Below are 17,346 nucleotides of genomic sequence, written 5' to 3' on the forward strand. Positions count from 1 at the left end.
AACCTCTGACCTCCTTGTTCAAGCATGTAGAGGCACGAGTGCACCAGCACACATGAATACCCATGCACACACCCACAAACAAACACACAAAGTGAACTCTACTGTGAAATAAAATAGGTCTGGCTAAAGTTAGACAATATAACAAGAGCCCTGGCCATGTCCTTCCACTGGCTCTAGGTTCCCCCAGAAGTCTCTCTTCTCACCCAGGGGTATTATGCTACTCTGAAAGCACAAGCTAACATGAGTCTCTGGATTTACTGTCAATTCCAGAGGCACAAGAAAGGACCAACACATGAAGTCCCCAAGTTGGGCCATTTCCATGAAGCCAAACAAACCTGAGAGTCTAGAAATAACAGGCTGGGACAATGAGAAGGATTCTCAGACCAGCCTTGGCAGTGGTCACCCGGGCCAGCAGACACAGGACAGAAGAGCTGAGGGTCCCACAGAGGATGGGGCAGTGGCAGCACAGACCTTTCACTGCCACTTAGGAGATCTCATTCTCTGCAGACTGTGCTAGGGGACAGTGACAGGGGGACAGAATCATGTCTAGGACCAAGGCATAAAGTCTCTTGGTGGGCTATGGTTCTAGCCAGCTTTCACCAGAGACACAGGTCAGATCCTGAATTTTGTACAGAGATCTGAGACTTATTTTTTTTTTAATTCATGTCTTTATTCTGCAGTCAAGTAAATCATAACTTAAAACCACAGCATTATTAAAGAGAATTCCTGGTACAGCTGTCTAAAGTGCAACACTAACAGGTGCTCTTCCCATGATGGAACAAGTACACATTTCCCTAAGGTCTGGGTGAGGCAAACAACCCTTTGAAACCAACTGCCCAACAAATAGAGGCGGGTTGCAAATAATTTCTTTTAACATTTTTCTGCAAGGCAGAGCTATCCCTCAGATGGCAAACTCAAACCCTCATTTCACCCACCTGTCTCCTGGCTTTGGTCTTCCTTCCTCAATCACACCTACACCCAAAAAGGCTTCTGTGCTTCCTGCTTAGACACCACCTGAGTCCCGGAGGCCCTGAGCGCTGCTGGCCATGAATGAGCTCGTGAGCAACTTTCATCCAGAACTCCAGGGAAATCACAGCTCAGTGCTGGCTCAGGGCCATTTCCTTAAACAATAGTTGTAACTGTCAAACAAGCTCTGACATCTGACAGGCCATCTGCATGCCATAAACAAACTGAAACAGTGTATTGTTATCTTTTCCTTTGTTTGCAAAATGTTAAGTAGACTATCCAAGTGGAAAACCTGAAACTTGAGAATTCAAAGGGTTTGTGACACAAAGTGAACCAGCCCTCCACAGGCAAGCAAGTTTCTGGGATGCAAGGCCATGTAGAGGATGATCAGGCAGTAGACGGTCCCTCCCATTGTCAGAGCCATAGTGGTCTGGTAAAGCATTTGGTCCGGAAGGCCTCCTTTCAGGTGAACGGGCATGCCATCAGCCTTCTGGAAGAACTTCTGCAACTCTGGAAATTTGTTCTTCCCAGCATAATCATATGCTGTTGCACTGGAGGTCGGTTTGGTTGGTGTTGCAAATATGATAGGTGGTGTTTCCATGGAAACCAGCTGTAACCCCTGCAGAGTACAGACTTTCGAAGCCCAAGCTCTAGCCAACTTCTGTGTGGACCTACTAAACTTATAGTACACGTTGGCTGAGGCTGTCTTTGCACCGCCACCGCCTGTGCAACCACCCTAGAAAAGGCGAGAGTGAAATCTTTATGTATGTGAGTACATTGTTGCTGTCTTCAGACACACCAGAAGAGGGCATCAGATCTCATTACAGATGGTTGTGAGCCACCACATGGATGGTGGGAATTGAACTCAGGACCTTTGGAAGAGCAGTCAGTGCTCTTAACCACTGAGCCATCTCTTCAGCCCTGAGTGAAATCGTTTAACTGGTCAAAAGGATCTACAATGAAAGCTGGGCCTCTTGTGAGTAAATAGGCTGTATTTGGACACTTGTGAATAGGGCATGTGACATAAGAAAACACTCATAAATGCAGAACCATGAAGTGTCTGTAATACTCAGATTCTGTAGTGCAATCCCACCCACATATCCCTGGGGGGCACCTATGCTTCCCTTTGCCTAGTTCCTCCTCTGTGCCCACTGCTGGTCACATCCTGGGACAGGCCCAGTGACAAACCCCTGAGCTGTTTACTATGTCCCTATCTCCAAATTTCTTCTAAGAGCTTCCAATCTGGGGAGCCCAAGACAATTACTACCTATTACAGCAAGGCCCTCTCAGAGTCCTTTCACCCACTCACAGATCCAAGTCATAGGCCAGGCCTCTAGAACCACCCCTTTCTATGGAGTGAAGAGTGCAGAGACCCAAATGGACCTTTGAGTGGGACCCTGACAAAACTTTCTGGCATCAGCAACAGGTACAAGGCTGCTCCTATGTCAAACAATGCCATGGGTAAGGGATTTACCATCATGGAAGTCAAGTCAGTATCTAGGAAAACCATGACTGTTGGCAGTGACCCATTGTGTGTGCAAGAACCGAGGTCTCCCAGAAGTCTATACACTGTGTAACTGGTCACACTGGTCACATGGATTAGGTCACACTTACCTCAAAGTACAAGGAAGGATGTCAAATCTCATAACAGAGTAGGGCCAGGTAGGTGTCATACAGGCCTTAAGATCACTATGACCCGTCAGCCTAAATGACAGACTTCAAGCCTACAGAAACATGGGCTGCCCTTTCTTCAAGGTTAAAGCCACAGCAAACAGTTGTACTAAAGCTGCACACCCCAGCCTGGATCACACTGAAACTGAGGTCTGCAGTCCCCATGACTACAATGGGATGTCCTCTAGCTCTACTGGGTTTTGCTTACTTACTCTCCATGACTACCCTGCTAAGCAAGCGCATGAGCCCAGCACTGCTTCCTCATGGACTGGCTGTAGATGTGGTCTCTGCTGTTTATCTTATGTCAAAGGGAAGAAGTGGCAGATCCAAAGCTTGATTCTCACCCTCCTTCCACCTTCATGCCTATAGGCACTGGGGACAGCTTCAGGAAACTGCAGAGCAGGTAGGAAAAACATCATCAACACTGACAGCAGAAGGTGCTATGGGGTCCAGCTCACACCCATGCAGGCAGAAGTATCCTTGGGAGCATCAGGCTATCTTCTACTTTGGACAGACTCTACCCCACTACCTGCCCTTTAGGAGCCCTAAAAGGGTATCTGAAGTCACAGACGAATCTGCCACCTACAAATCCACTCCAGGGGAAGCAGGTCCTCCTCTATCATGGAAGGAGTAGGCTGCAATCTCGGCAGGTGGGTAGCACCAAAGAATCAGAGAAGGAAATGCTGGACACTCCTCGGTGATTTCCTGTGTCTGTCCAAGCTTCCCTTTTGAAGCCATACCTCTGGGTGTTGACTTACACATGGAAAGAAGAGGATGAGCTCAGGGGGCTCCAGGCCTTGGATGCCGATGAGAAGTCCAGCACACTGCTAGGAGATAATCACAGCTTATTCACGGCAGCACCAACTTCCCCATCCTCAGCCCTGAGGGTGTCTCCTGAGAGTGCTCAGGCACCCTGGTTTCATCTCTGCCTGCAGGTTCTTCCCAGTGGTGACTAAGTATCGTGAGTCTGAGTTGACCAATATTCAACTTAAACAACCAGAACCTTCCCTGGGATTCTGCTGTGCTCTTTGAGAACCCTGAGAATGACAACATTGGAGATGAGGTTCTGACCTAGCCTCCCTCTCCACCTTTGGCTTTGTCACTAGCCTCTTTCTGGACCTGTTCGTGGACTGGAGGGTAAAGGGAAACTTACGGGGTCATGACAGATGGGCCTACCCCTTTTAATTGGAACAGGGGGCATTTTGGAGAGTTTGTAGAAATACATAAAAATGACCCAAGCCAGAATATCTCAGGGGTCTGTACTCAGCACTGCCCTGCTCACTGATTTTCTGTTTTGCCCACAGGATTTGGTAGCCTGAGTGACAATGAATTTCTTATATAAGCACCACTCTGAGAGTGTCCACAACTTAGCCACATCTGGGACTCTATGGCATCCCATAATACCCACATACAATGACCACAACTATGTTGGTCAATGGATCCCTGAGGACAGGGTCTGCCTGAGGCTCTCCCTTTAGATAACATGGAGCATACAATCCTATGTGAAGAGTCTGACCCAGCTTCTGTCTAGGAACCCCATAACCCCACAAGGACAAACAATAAATCCTTTGCTTCCACCCAAGTATGCAGCTTCTTAGCAGCAAAGGAGGGTGTGGGCCACACAGGCTCGGATGTGTTTCCATGGGATCCACTGCAACATGAATTTTCGTATCAGATCTCTTAAATACCTGAGGCTTTCAGCTTCCTCTCAACATGACTATTGGGGAACTGTCCCACTTGAATGATGGGTCTACCTAAGGAAGCCGCTGTGGGAAACCTAACAAAGTACCAACACCTTCACACTTTGACCACTAATCCAATGTCCAGGGTTCACCCTGGGAGCTCTCTAGAAACACAGGAAAGACTATGCTAACTCATTTGTTGCGTTATTATTCTTATCTGCAACAGCAACAGTTTGTAGACAACTGTCTTCCCATCTGTCTGAAGGAACAGTTCTACAAGCTAGAGCCCAGCTGTACTGTGGTGCCAGGTGATAAAGAAAGCATGGATTAGGTCACTCTGTGGAACCCTGTAAGGTATATTAAGTAGGAGAAAAGATGATAGAGAGTAATATATATATATATATATATATATATATATATATATATATATAGTAAAGTAACTTTTATATGAGGTGAGATTGGAATAAAAAGCCATCTTTCCAGGAACAGAAGGTAGAAGACATCTAGGTGTTCTCCAGGGCTTGCCATGTAAGCATGAGGAGCTGAGTTCACAAACCCATCAAATACTCATGAGAAATTGTGTGATGCAGCAAATGTTTATAACTGCTCTGCTGGGAAAGAGAGTAAATAGGTGGATCCCAGGAGCGCAGTGGCCATCCCATTTGTCAGACTCAGTGAGACCTAGGTACTGTGAGAAAACTTGTCTCAAAAATAGGGTAAGGAATAAGAAACACACCTAATATCCACCTCTGACCACCATAGGAATACACACACATATGCATGCATGCACACACACATACACATGCACACCCATACACACATGCATACATGCACACACATGGATGCACACATGCACTTTCTTATACACATACATACATCACATACATATGCATACTCACAAACATGCATGCACACACACACACACACACACAGAGGCATCCTTTGCACACACTAAAGAGGAAAATAAAGTAAAACACAGAAGAGCTCTGGAGCTGAGAAGATGTCACCCAATGTCACCCAAGATGTATAGAAATTGTTCTAAGCAACCTGAAAAGCAGATATGGATGTGAGCTTTTCTACCCTGGGCCTTTATGCCAAAGAAAACAGAAAAGGGAACCTCACACTTCCTTCCAACACGGTGACTCCCTGATTATACAGAGCTGTCACCTGTGACAAGACTCACAGCCAGCACCAAAGAGGGGATTTATTTTGTGGTTTATCAGGACATGAACCTAGGAACCAAATTTTGAAAGTCTACACTAAACTTTAAAATGTGATCCCTAAAAAGATAATGTGTTCCATCAGAAGGAAGCTCTGGTATTAGCACACCCCTCTGCCACACCAAGTCATAACCACATTTTTAGCTCTTGGAAGACCTAGCCTTGGACTGCCATGACTCATGGTACTTCTTACTAAAAAGAGAAATTCCCAATTGAGAAAACCCAGTTGAAGAGCAAAAGGAGGGTGTGTTTGTAGGTAAGTGAGACCTAAGACTTTGAAAGGCAAAAGATTATCATCAGGTACACAAAGCAGCCTGGACAGTTTGGGGACCAGATATGGGGACTCAGGGACCCCGGTTCTGCCTTCTGCTAAAGGGAGCATAGGAAGCTTATGAAATAGAAAAATGGTGAGACACAGGGGAAAACACACCCTGGTGCTAGCTTGAAAGGGAAAACACCAAGTCCTCTACTCTACTCTCCTCCCCTCCCCTCCCCTCCCCTCCTCTCCTCTCCTCCCTGATGCTATATTCAGAGCCTCTTGGCTGGCACAACTACAGACATCCATGACAGAGTGCCCCAAATGGACCCTGAATAGCAAGAAACTGATGTTCTAGACTGAACACCTGGGAGCTGAAAGCTGAGCACATCTTCCTGATGAACATGGAGGAGTTGAAGCTGCAGCCATCCAAGACACATCTTTGGCCAGGCACACTGTGTTCCTCATTGAGAGGCTGCTTCCCCAAAAGAAGCATTGCTAAGCCTCTCAGTCACCCAAACCACCATTCAGCTTGAGAACCTCCCGAGTCTGACATGCAATCCCACTGTAGACTTCTCAAGCCAGTTCTCTCCTGGACTCAGCATGCCAGCATGCCAACATGGACCGAATACAGTCTGAGTCAGAATGCCATGTAAGAAGCCCCTGAACCTATTGGCCACCCCAATCATCACTCTGCTCCAAGACCCATGGATTCTGAGGCAGAGCCCTAACAGTTAGAGATCCCAGAGGCAGCCCCCTTCCCCCAGTCATCCACCCACCACTCACCTCCAGGACCTGTGGGATCTGACCTGAAACACCAGAGTGGCTTCAAACCCGAATACCAACTGCTTGCAACCTGATACGTTTGGATAACAGCAAACAAAAATCCAACCACTCAGTTAACAAAATTAAGACCATATATCCATACTATGAAATGCCAGCACTAATTTACTCTAAAACCCAGATCTCAAACACAAAGCTGAATAACCAAGACAGTTATTCTGATCCAGACATTAGCATCTTCATTAGAGTTTTCCCTGAAAAATTTTGCTGATGCACAAGACAATGACTTCAAAATAGTGATTGTAAATATGTTCAAGCAACTCAAAGAGTGACCCGTCCAGCAGGTCCAGTTATTTGTGGGTCTCAAGGGGACTCCTCCTAAAACCAAATGGGGGTGAGAGAGAAAGGAGACCAAGCACAGAAATAACACAGAGCCAAATCTGAATCTTGTCAAGATCTCATTGTGTTCAGCAAAACTTGCAGTTTTTATACAAAAAGGGGAAATAACCCTTACGTAGAAGGGCAGGGGAGGGGGCAGTGGTAATTTTCCTTGGTGACTACAAGGGGAGGCATGATATCTAAAAGTTCATCTTGTGGTTATGATGTTTGCATCAGTCAGGTCTGGCGTCATCTTGTGGTAATTGTTGGTGACCTTCATCTGGACTTAGCCTGGGGAGGAGGTCCAACTTTATGTCTTAAGACTTGGTAGTTCACTTGGATTATTATAAAGAATTTAGTTTTGGCTCCCAACAAAAGAGAATATGAATAAATGTTTGAATAAAGACCAATACACAGTTTAATAAAATAATGAAGACATTTCAAGATATTGCCACAGATCTTAATAAAGAGGTAGAATCTCTGAGAAAAGCCAAAAACTTGAAAAACTAGGAAGTCAAAGAGTTCTGAGGGAAACCTCAACAAGGGATTGGATGGATCAAAGAGAATAGAGAATTTCAGATCAGGAAGATATAGAAGAAATCGCCCACTGGAGGAAAATGTTAAATCTTAGAAGGGGGCTAAACATTGAGGAAATCTAGGACTGCATGAAAAGACCAAATAGATAAATCATTGGCATAGAAGAAGGGACTCAGGTCAAAGCATTGAAAGTACTTTTTTTAGCAAAATCATAGAAGAAATTTTCTCAAATCCAAGGAAAGAGGTGCTAAATTGAGGTGCAAGAGGCATATATGGCATCAAGTAGACAGGACCATAAGAGAAACCTCCCATAGTGCATAATAAGCAGAACACTGGGAGTACAAAACAAATTATGGGTATTACAAGCTGCAAGGGAGAAAGATCAAGTTACATATAAAGGCAGATTCATAACAGTAACAAGTCTCAATAGAGACTTTGAAAGCCAGAAGGATCTGTTGATGTTGTACAAGTTATAAAAGACCACAGATGTCAGCAAAAGTATCAGTCATAATTGGAAGGACAAAGAAAAACAGATATTGGGAATTTATGTCTACTGAGCCAGCTCTATGGGAAACATTAGAATAACTACTTTGGTCTGAAGAAAAGATTAAACATACCTGTCTTAGTCAGGGTTTCTATTCCTGCACAAACATCATGACCAAGAAGCAAGTTGGGGAGGAAAGGGTTTATTCGGCTTACACTTCCATGCTGCTGTTCATCACCAAAGGAAGTCAGGACTGGAACTTAGACAGGTCAGGGAGCAGGAGCTGATNCAGAGGCCATGGAGGGATGTTCTTTACTGGCTTGCCTCCCCTGGCTTGCTCAGCCTNCTCTCTTATAGAACCCAAGACNNCCAGCCCAGGGATGGTCCCACCCACAAGGGGCCTTTCCCCCTTGATCACTAATTGAGAAAATGCCTTACAGTTGGATCTCATGGAGGCATTTCCTCAACTGAAGCTCCTTTCTCTGTGATAACTCCAGCTGTGTCAAGTTGACACAAAAATAGCCAGTACAATACCCAAGAGGACACAAAGAATAAATAATTCCAGAACAGCCAACCAAAAGAAATCTAAAAAAATGCCATCCCAAAACAATAGGAGTTAAGAAACAGTGTTCAATAGAAACTCTCAATAGTAATGGTCTCAAACCCCCAAACACAGACTGGCAGATTGGATCAGAAAAGAGAAAACAGGATCTTTTTATTTTTTTTTTTTGAGAGAGACTACTAACTTTGCTTTTCAAGTTGGAGTAGGGCTTTTATTTATATGTAGCTTATAAGCTCATACATATTTCATAAAAGATGTACCAATTTTACCATAAAGTAATGGAAGCTAGGCAGCAGAATTGGATAATGATTAATAATTCCTTAGACTAATACAGAGTCATCTTTTTTGTTGTCTCCAAGAAACACAGCTTACATCAATGACAGATTGTCTTAGGGTAAAGGGATGGAAAGAAAAGGGTATTTTAAACAAATGGAACAAAGAAACAAGTAGAAGTAGTTATTCTAATATTTTACAAATCTGTCTCAAACCAGAATTGATCAGAAGAGCTAGAGAAAGACATTTCATACTCACTGACGGAAAAAAAACCCACTGAGATGATGTTATAATTATAACATCATTTTGTGAACCAAATCAAGGGCACCAAGTTCATAAAAGAGACACTACTGTATCTAAAACCACAGACCCTACCACAGTGAGAGTGAGTGACTTCAATACCCTACTCCTGACAAAAGGCAGGTCATCCTGACGAAAAAAGAAATAAGGAAACTCTGGGGTTAAATGACATCATAAACCAAATGATCTAAATGACACCTACAGAAAACCCCATCCGAAGACCAAAGAATACACACTCTTCTCAGCAGCCATGGAACTTTCTCTAAAATAAGTCCCGTATTGCGACACAAAACAAGTCTCGACAAGTACAGGAAGACCAGGCATCCTATCTCACCACAAAGGAATAAAGCTGGATATCAGCACAAACATAAACAGCAGAAAGGACACAGACTCTTGAAAACTAAACAACACACTGCTAAGTGAAAATTGGGTCAAGGGAAAAATCAAGAGGGAATTTTTCAAATCCCTAGAATTGTATGAAAATGAAAATACAACATAACAAAATCTACAGCATACAATGAAGGCAATCCTAAGAGGGAAGTTTATAACAATAAATGCCTGCATCAAAAGGCTAATGAGATTCCATATTCATAACTTAATGATGGGCAGCCTTCAATATGGCTTCCCTAAGGCACGTTTCTGCACACAAAACTGCATGGCAACATCCACACACACCTAATGCATTACTCCATCAACCTGGATGGGGTGGGGCAGCTGATGCTCAACACAGACTTCTCCAGGCATTAAGCTGCTTCTCATTATCATCTTCATTGCACAGAGACCAGAGGGATAGGACTCTGAAGAAACCAAGGTTATCCTTTCAACCTGCTACCAGGCAACATAAAACATGTGCCCCTGAGAATTGTTGGCAGCAAACTTAGCCCTAGGGTAACCCTGTATGTGGGGGTGAGAGTGTGCCCTAGCCTTGGCTTGATATGTATGTGATAGAGACTCAGTCAGTGCCTGTGAGGATAAGATCCTGCTGTCTAGCACATTAAGATACTTTCCAATAACATCTAGGATGATTGGTGTATTGCTTGAATAAATATGTCAGCTCAGAAGAATGACATGGGTCTGATTTTGGAATCAGATCCACTAATAGAACAAGGCCACCAAGACCACATCTAGTAAACCCCAGGCCTGTGGCAACATGGCTGCCCCTTCTCCAATGTTAAAAACACTCTAGCAAACACCCTAGAGTACAGCTCTCTAGCAGACAGCCAAAGTTCGCCCTAAAACATCCACAGTTGGCAGGAGTGACCCATACACTGTTCCCTATCATTCTGTTTGGGGATCTGTTGCACCTCCCACCCACACTGCTAATGCAATCTCTGCCCAAGCAATGCTTCTCCCTAGAAGCTGTCCACAGTGTGGTCTGCATTGGAGACATCCTGGAATAGAGAAAAGCTTTCTGCTCCAACACTTGGCTCCTGCCCTTCATTTTCCCCCATGTCTCTACAGCTTCCAGACACTGAAGAGGAGACAGACCACCACCAACCCCAGGAGCCTGAGATACCAAATCATGCAACACACACTGGAGCAGACAGTGTCCTAGGAACACTGGGTGGTTTTCTACTTCAAACAGATTCTGCCCAAGCACCTGCTCTTTAGCAGCTCCAACGAGAGCCCCGGAGCCACTGAAGCAACTGCTGCCTAAAGATTAGTTTCATAATGTTCTTGCTAGTGAATGCAATGGTGTCAGCGTTTGGATGCTGATCATGGGATGGATCTCTGGATATGGCAGCCTCTAGATGGTCCATCCTTTCGTCACAGCTCCAAACTTTGTCTCTGTAACTCCTTCCATGGGTGTTCTGTTCCCAATTCTAAGGAGGGGCATAGTGTCCACACTTCAGTCTTCATTCTTCTCGAGTTTCATGTGTTTAGCAAACTGTATCTTATATCTTGGGTATCCTAAGTTTTGGGCTAATAACCACTTATCAGTGAGTACATATTGTGTGAGTTCCTTTGTGATTGTGTTACCTCACTCAGGATGATGCCCTCCAGGTCCATCCATTTGGTTATGAATTTCATAACATTATGAACTAACCAGTACCCCGGAGCTCTTGACTCTAGCTGCATATGTATCAAAAGATGGCCTAGTCGGCCATCACTGGAAAGAGAGGCCCATTGGACATGCAAACTTTATATGCAGGGGAACGCCAGGGCCAAAAAAAATGGGAAAGGGTGGGTAGGGAAGTAGGGGGGAGGGTATGGGGGACTTTTGGGATAGCATTGAAAATGTAATTGAGGAAAAGATGTAATAAAAAAATAGTTTTATAAAAAAAAAAAGAGTAGTTTCAAAGCCAGGCAGATGCTGCCCTAAGGCTGGAAGGAGTCAGCTACCACCTGGACCAGGTGGGAAGGCCCAGAGAGGAAGGATAGAATGCCTGAAGGTTCTCCTGTTATTGTATGTGTCTATATGTCCTTCCACCCTCCAGTCTTGTACATGTCCATATGTACATCTGGTCGTATGTCACCATGCACTCAAGGATGGGATGGAATCACTCATGGACATTCTGGCCCTCGGATGGCAGATGATGATGAGAAGCCTTCCAAATGCCTAGCAGTTAATCATTCCTGAGCAAGAGGCAACTTTAAAATCCTTGGCCCACAGTATGGTTCATGAAAAGTGCTAACAGGCAATCCCATGCCCAGAGCCACTCAGCTTCTTCACTTCCAAGCAGATACCACTGGCATTGGCCAAATATTAGGAATTCAATTGGGGCAGCAACAGCACCTACAACCCGAGACACTCCAGCAGCTGTTGACTTGGTCAATGTTGAGGACCCTGCACAGGGCAAAACCATTCTGTTCCAAAGACAAATTAATAGGTTGCTCCTCCTTTTCTCCTTATGCTTCTAGGCCCCCAAAGCAGTTTCCATACACTGCAGACCAGAGAGGAAAACATCACTAACCCCAGGAACACAAGACATCACCAGGTTCAGTCCCTGCAGCTGAACAGGTGCAGTGTTCCCAGGAGTGTAAGGCCACCTTCTGATTTGGACAGACTCTACCTCAGTATCTGTTCTTTATCAGCCCCAAGTAGGACCTGGAGGGTCACAGGCACAGCTACTGCCTACACCTCTGCCCTGGGCTCAGAAGGTGCTATCGTCTCCCTGGTTTCTTCTCTACCTGCAGGTTCTGCCTGGCAGTGACTAAGCATCAGGAGCCTGAGCAGACTGGCACCAACCTATACAACCAGGACCATCCAGGGAGCCCCTTGGGTCTTGGAGAGCTTCCTTGAGAACAATAACACCATTAAAGATGAGGTACTAACCCAGTCCCCCTTGCCCACCTCTGGCCCTCTCACTGGTCTCTATGTGGACCTGGTCCTGGTCCTTAGAGTGTGGTCCTTCGCAGGACAGAGAGCAAGGGATATCTCAGGAAGTTTATAGACACATCTAAAACTTCCCCAGCCAGAGTACCTTCAGGAGGTCAGTACTTTATATGTCCCTGCCCAGTGAGCCTGTGTCTGTCCCATGAGATCTGGTGGCCTGGGTCATTGTGACCTTTCTGGACAGCCCTGATTATGAAGACGTCCCCAACATGGCTATACCTGGAAACTCCACAGTCTTCTTGCACCAGACCTTCAACTTTTCCCATGGCATCCAGAAAAACCGACAAACAATGGCCACAATTCTGTCAGAAAGTGGACAGTCAAAAGCAGGGACTGCCTGATGCCTCCTCCTTTCAACTATGAAGGAAGAACCTATAATCCAGTGTGAAACAGCCCAGCCTCAGGACCTGGCTAACAGCCCCAAAGGCCCACAGATTCAAACAAAAGTCCTCCCAGTGTCTACCCTAGCACACTTAATCCTAGGAGCAGATGGAGGACCTTGGGCTTCACTCATTTGTGTACAGAAATCTCCCAAAAGGCCACATGGTCAAGACAAAAAAACTCCACTGGGATAGTAGATTTCTCTATCATTTGGGTTTTCAGGCCTTTGGCTCCCTCTCATGGAGACTGCAGGGGAACTGTATGATAGGAGGGATTCACATGCTGAAGGTAGCAGCTATAGGGAAATTAACAAAAATGCTAGTACCTCAGTCCATCACCTCAGAGATGTCCCTAAGACATAGCTATAAAAGCACACAAGAAGGGTGTGTGTGTGTGTGTGTGTGTGTGTGTGTGTGTGTGTTGCTTCATTGCACTTTTGTCTATAACCAACTTTCCTTCTGTGGGGATAAGCATTTCAATGAGCTGGGATATGGTTGTTCTTGGTGCCAGGTGATGGGGGAAAATTATGAGTCAGGAAAGTCTGGGGATGGTAAGGAAACCCAGAGGTGGGTATTAAATGGGAGGAGGAAAAATGACAGATTACATGATAGTAAGATGACTTTCTGTAAAGATGAGAAAGGAAGGAAGGAAGGAAGGAAGAAAGGAAGGAAGGAAGGAAGGAAGGAAGGAAGGAAGGAAGGAAGGAAAAAAGAAAGGAAGAAAAAGCCATCTTTGCATGAAGGTGGGGTAGGAGGGCATTTAGGAAAAGCAGAGGGAAAAGGGAACAGACTCCTCCATCATGGCTTTATGTGAAACACAGCCCTGAAGAACCCAGAGCTGGGACAATGGCTCAGTCAGTAGCATGCTTACCACACCATGAAAGCCCAGGTTCAGATCCCAAACCTTCATAAAATTTGACACAGTGATATTTGCCTGTAACTCCCTCACTGACGTGGGGTTAGAGAAGAGAGGCAGATGTTATGGCCTCACTGTCTGGCCAGTCTAGTAGAGTCAGTGAGCTGCAGGCTCAGTGAAAGTGCTTATCTCAAAAAAATGAGGTAGAGTCAATGAGGAACACACCCACTATCTGCTTCTGACCTCCCACAGATACATTGGAGGAAGCACATACATTTATGGGTACCCACACCTGCATGTACACACACACATGCATACACATACACATACACACACGCACACATGCACACACTCACACACATGAACATATGCCCACACATTCACCACATGAGAGAAAGAGAGAGAGAAAGATCCCAATCCAGAGAGACGTTACCCAAGGCACATGAGGCAACCTGAAGAACTAAATGGGTGAATGTGGACATCCCTGCCCCATACTGTGGACGTAGAAACACAGAAAAGCAAACAGACAAGGAGACCCTGCACCTTCTTCCAACACCATGACTCTCAGGTTACACAGAGCTCCCACCCATGACAACTCTCACATCCAACACTAAGGAAGTTTCAGGTTGTGGTTTCTCGGGACCCATGCCCACACACCTCAATCGAGGATGACTTGGAAAGTCTACACAAAATTTCAAAACATATTCCCCAAAAAGACAATTTGTTGCACCAAACAGGAGTTCTGAGAACTCTGTGGTACTTTTTTTTCCTCTGCATGTGACCAGATGTGGGCCTCTGCTAATTATCATCTACTGCAAAACACATTCCGGTCTGTGAGTATAATGGTAAGTCATTAGGAGTGTAGCTGAGTGGTAGATAGCATGGGGTTCTCCCCTAGGACCTCTGACCTTTCTAGCCACATGTCACTGGCCCTTTAATGGTGGTAGGTATGGTTTCCATGTCAGTGGGGCAGGCCTTCAATCCAATGAGAAAACACTTGGTTAGTCCCACACCATTTGTGTCACTAAGAGGGGTGAATATGTTCAGTACACCTCGTGAGATTCTCAAAGAACTAATTTTTAAAATCAAAGGTAGTTCTGCTGTCAGCATCGTCCTCTGCCTTACCAGGAGAGGAGCACATTTTAGCACTGTGACTCAGGATACACCTAGGGGGAAAGGATGTTTCCCTACTTGGATGACACCCAAAATAGAGGGGAATGTATACTTTTATCTGAATAGGAAAGACTAAGAGATTTTCAAGGAAAGAGGAAATGACAAATGATGCACACAGGGGCCTAGACAGCCCTGCGAATCTTGAGTAAGGACCCAGAGGCTACAGCTATGGCCTTAGCTAGAGCAAGGAAGCTTGGGTGATGGAAAAAAACAACCTTGCGACAAGGCCTTCTGAGATGCTAGGCAGGAAAGGAAACTCACTCTCTCCTCTGCTGTGTTCCAGAGCTGTGGGGATGCTGAAGGACTGTTTGGCCCTGAGACAGGTGAGTACCACCTTGATGCTACAAGTGGCCCCAGGTGGACCCTGAATGGCAGACACAGGTACTCTAGGACTTGAGTTGTCATGGGCTAGGGTCCATGAACACCTATCAGATTAACATAGAGGATCTGGAAGCAGAGCCACCCAAGGCACCTTACTTAGGTGATAACTCCATGTGCCTTGGGAGACGCTGATGCTCAGTTATGATGTGTTGCATTCTCTGGATAGCAGAAAAACCCATCCTGTGCAGAAACCCTGGACTCTTTAGTGAGCAGAGTTTAAACCATATGGCCAAGGTCCCAAGACAGTCTTCAGTGTTGTGCAGCCCCAGGACTTGAACCCAGGCAGTTTGACTCAGGGTCAGCACTTGAATGACTAAACTGAATTCCAAAGCACACTCATCAGAGAGACTACCAGAGACCCCAAAGGCTGATTTTGCTGTTAGTTCAGTTTTCTATCTCACCAGGAAGTAAGTGCTATGATCTATGGATCTTGATTGGGGACATTTTCACTGATAATTAGAGAATTAAAAGGTAGGGCAAATCCCAGACACAGCCGGCAGCAACATATACAAACTGTTAAAAGTGAAGAGACACATGGAGAAAGAAAGACAGAGATGACAGAGAAAGAGAGAGATGAAGACAGAGAGGCAGAAGGAGAAATGGAAAGAGACACAGAAAAAGACAGACAGGGAGAGAGACAGAGAGGGGTGAAGAGAAACAGACAGTCAGACAGACAGACAGACAGAAGCAGGGAGACAGAGAGGGGGAGCAGAGAGAGAAAGACAAGAGAGGGGCAGAAAGACAGAGAAACAGAGACAGAGAGGCAGGAAGACAGAGAGGCTCTGAAAAGCACAGTGGGAACTTGTTCCATGAAGGTTTTAAATGGTGTTGGAGGCCAGGAAAGTCCCCTTCCAGTCATTTTGGGTTGGTCAGTTTAAACAAAGAAAGGGGAGCTGGCAGTCCTGAAGCTTCAGGTAAACATGTTCAGGACCAGCCTTGGACATGTCCTGCCAGCCTGGATGGGTCAGGAAGAGAGGTCCCTGCTGGAGAAAGGAAATACCTACAAGCCTTTGTCTGGGGTCAGAAGATGAGGAAGGAGCCAGAAGTCTGCCTTCCTCATTACCTATGTGTGGCCCTTCCCTATCTGTCTGTCTGTCAGGGATCTGTCTAGCTCCTAGTGCCTCACAACCACATTGCTGCCCTTGAGGACAGTCTTGGGCTTCTGTGAATCGAGATGTGGTTGTCCTAGGAAATGGTTGCCCGCTGACACTTAGAAGTTTTTGTAGATACAAAATAGTCTGAGAGGTTAGTGGATAGAACAAAGAATGAGCAGATTCTCACAGGACCTGGATGATCAAGAAGCAGAAAACAACAGACTTCAACTCTAGCTTCAGCTGCAGTACCAGGGTAGGAACAGGATGTGTCTTAGGGACAAGGAACTCTGGGAGACTACCCACAGCCTCTCCTCCTCCAGGCCGTGGAGGTAGCACAAATAAGCTTGGTGCTGTGGTGAACTACCATCATCTTGGTGTCACAAGCCACCATGGAAGAGAGCCCCATTGGAAGTGAGCCCAAAATGGCAAGGAAGAGGTATTCTTTGAACTCAGTGCCCATGAGCTGAATGTCCTACACACCTTCCTGATGAACAACACAGAGATGAAGCTGCAGCCATCCAGTGCACTGACTTTGGCCAGGAACTCCATGTTCCTTAATGAGATGCTGGCAAGCAAGAAGCAATCTTGGATTTTCTGGATAAAGGAACAAGACATCCTTCCTGTGTTACAGCCCCTGTCCTCACCATTTTTTGGAACCCAAGAGCCACCATCTCTGAGATTACTGTGGAGCTCTTGTCACAGCCCTTCAATATGCAAAAATTATCATCCAGACCAGAGCACCATCCATCCTGGGTATCCAGACTCATCTCCACATCTCCAGAGCAGAGTATGGCTTCTTCTATCATATGCTGAAGGAGGCCACAAAGCCCCCACATCAGTTTTCTCTTGATGCTACTGGCTTCTCCAGATCTGTAACAGCAAATACCTGGTATTTGCCAATGTGGTCCAGCATGGCATCAAGTCCAGCCAGTGGTGAGGTAGTTTATCATGCAGCAGCTGTTTCTGAACTGGATCACAATTATGAGGGTGAAGAAGTGGACCCACTTCCCAAG

General features: G+C 45.6%; 1 pseudogene; it reads right to left on the reverse strand.

Moving 5' to 3' along the window:
• Positions 1–1,273: 1,273 nt before the first annotated feature.
• LOC110295598 lies at positions 1,274–16,882 on the reverse strand (annotated as a pseudogene).
• Positions 16,883–17,346: the final 464 nt, after the last annotated feature.

This window comes from Mus caroli, chromosome 6 (assembly GCF_900094665.2).
Source record: "Mus caroli chromosome 6, CAROLI_EIJ_v1.1, whole genome shotgun sequence".
Classification (NCBI taxonomy): Eukaryota; Metazoa; Chordata; class Mammalia; order Rodentia; family Muridae; genus Mus; species Mus caroli.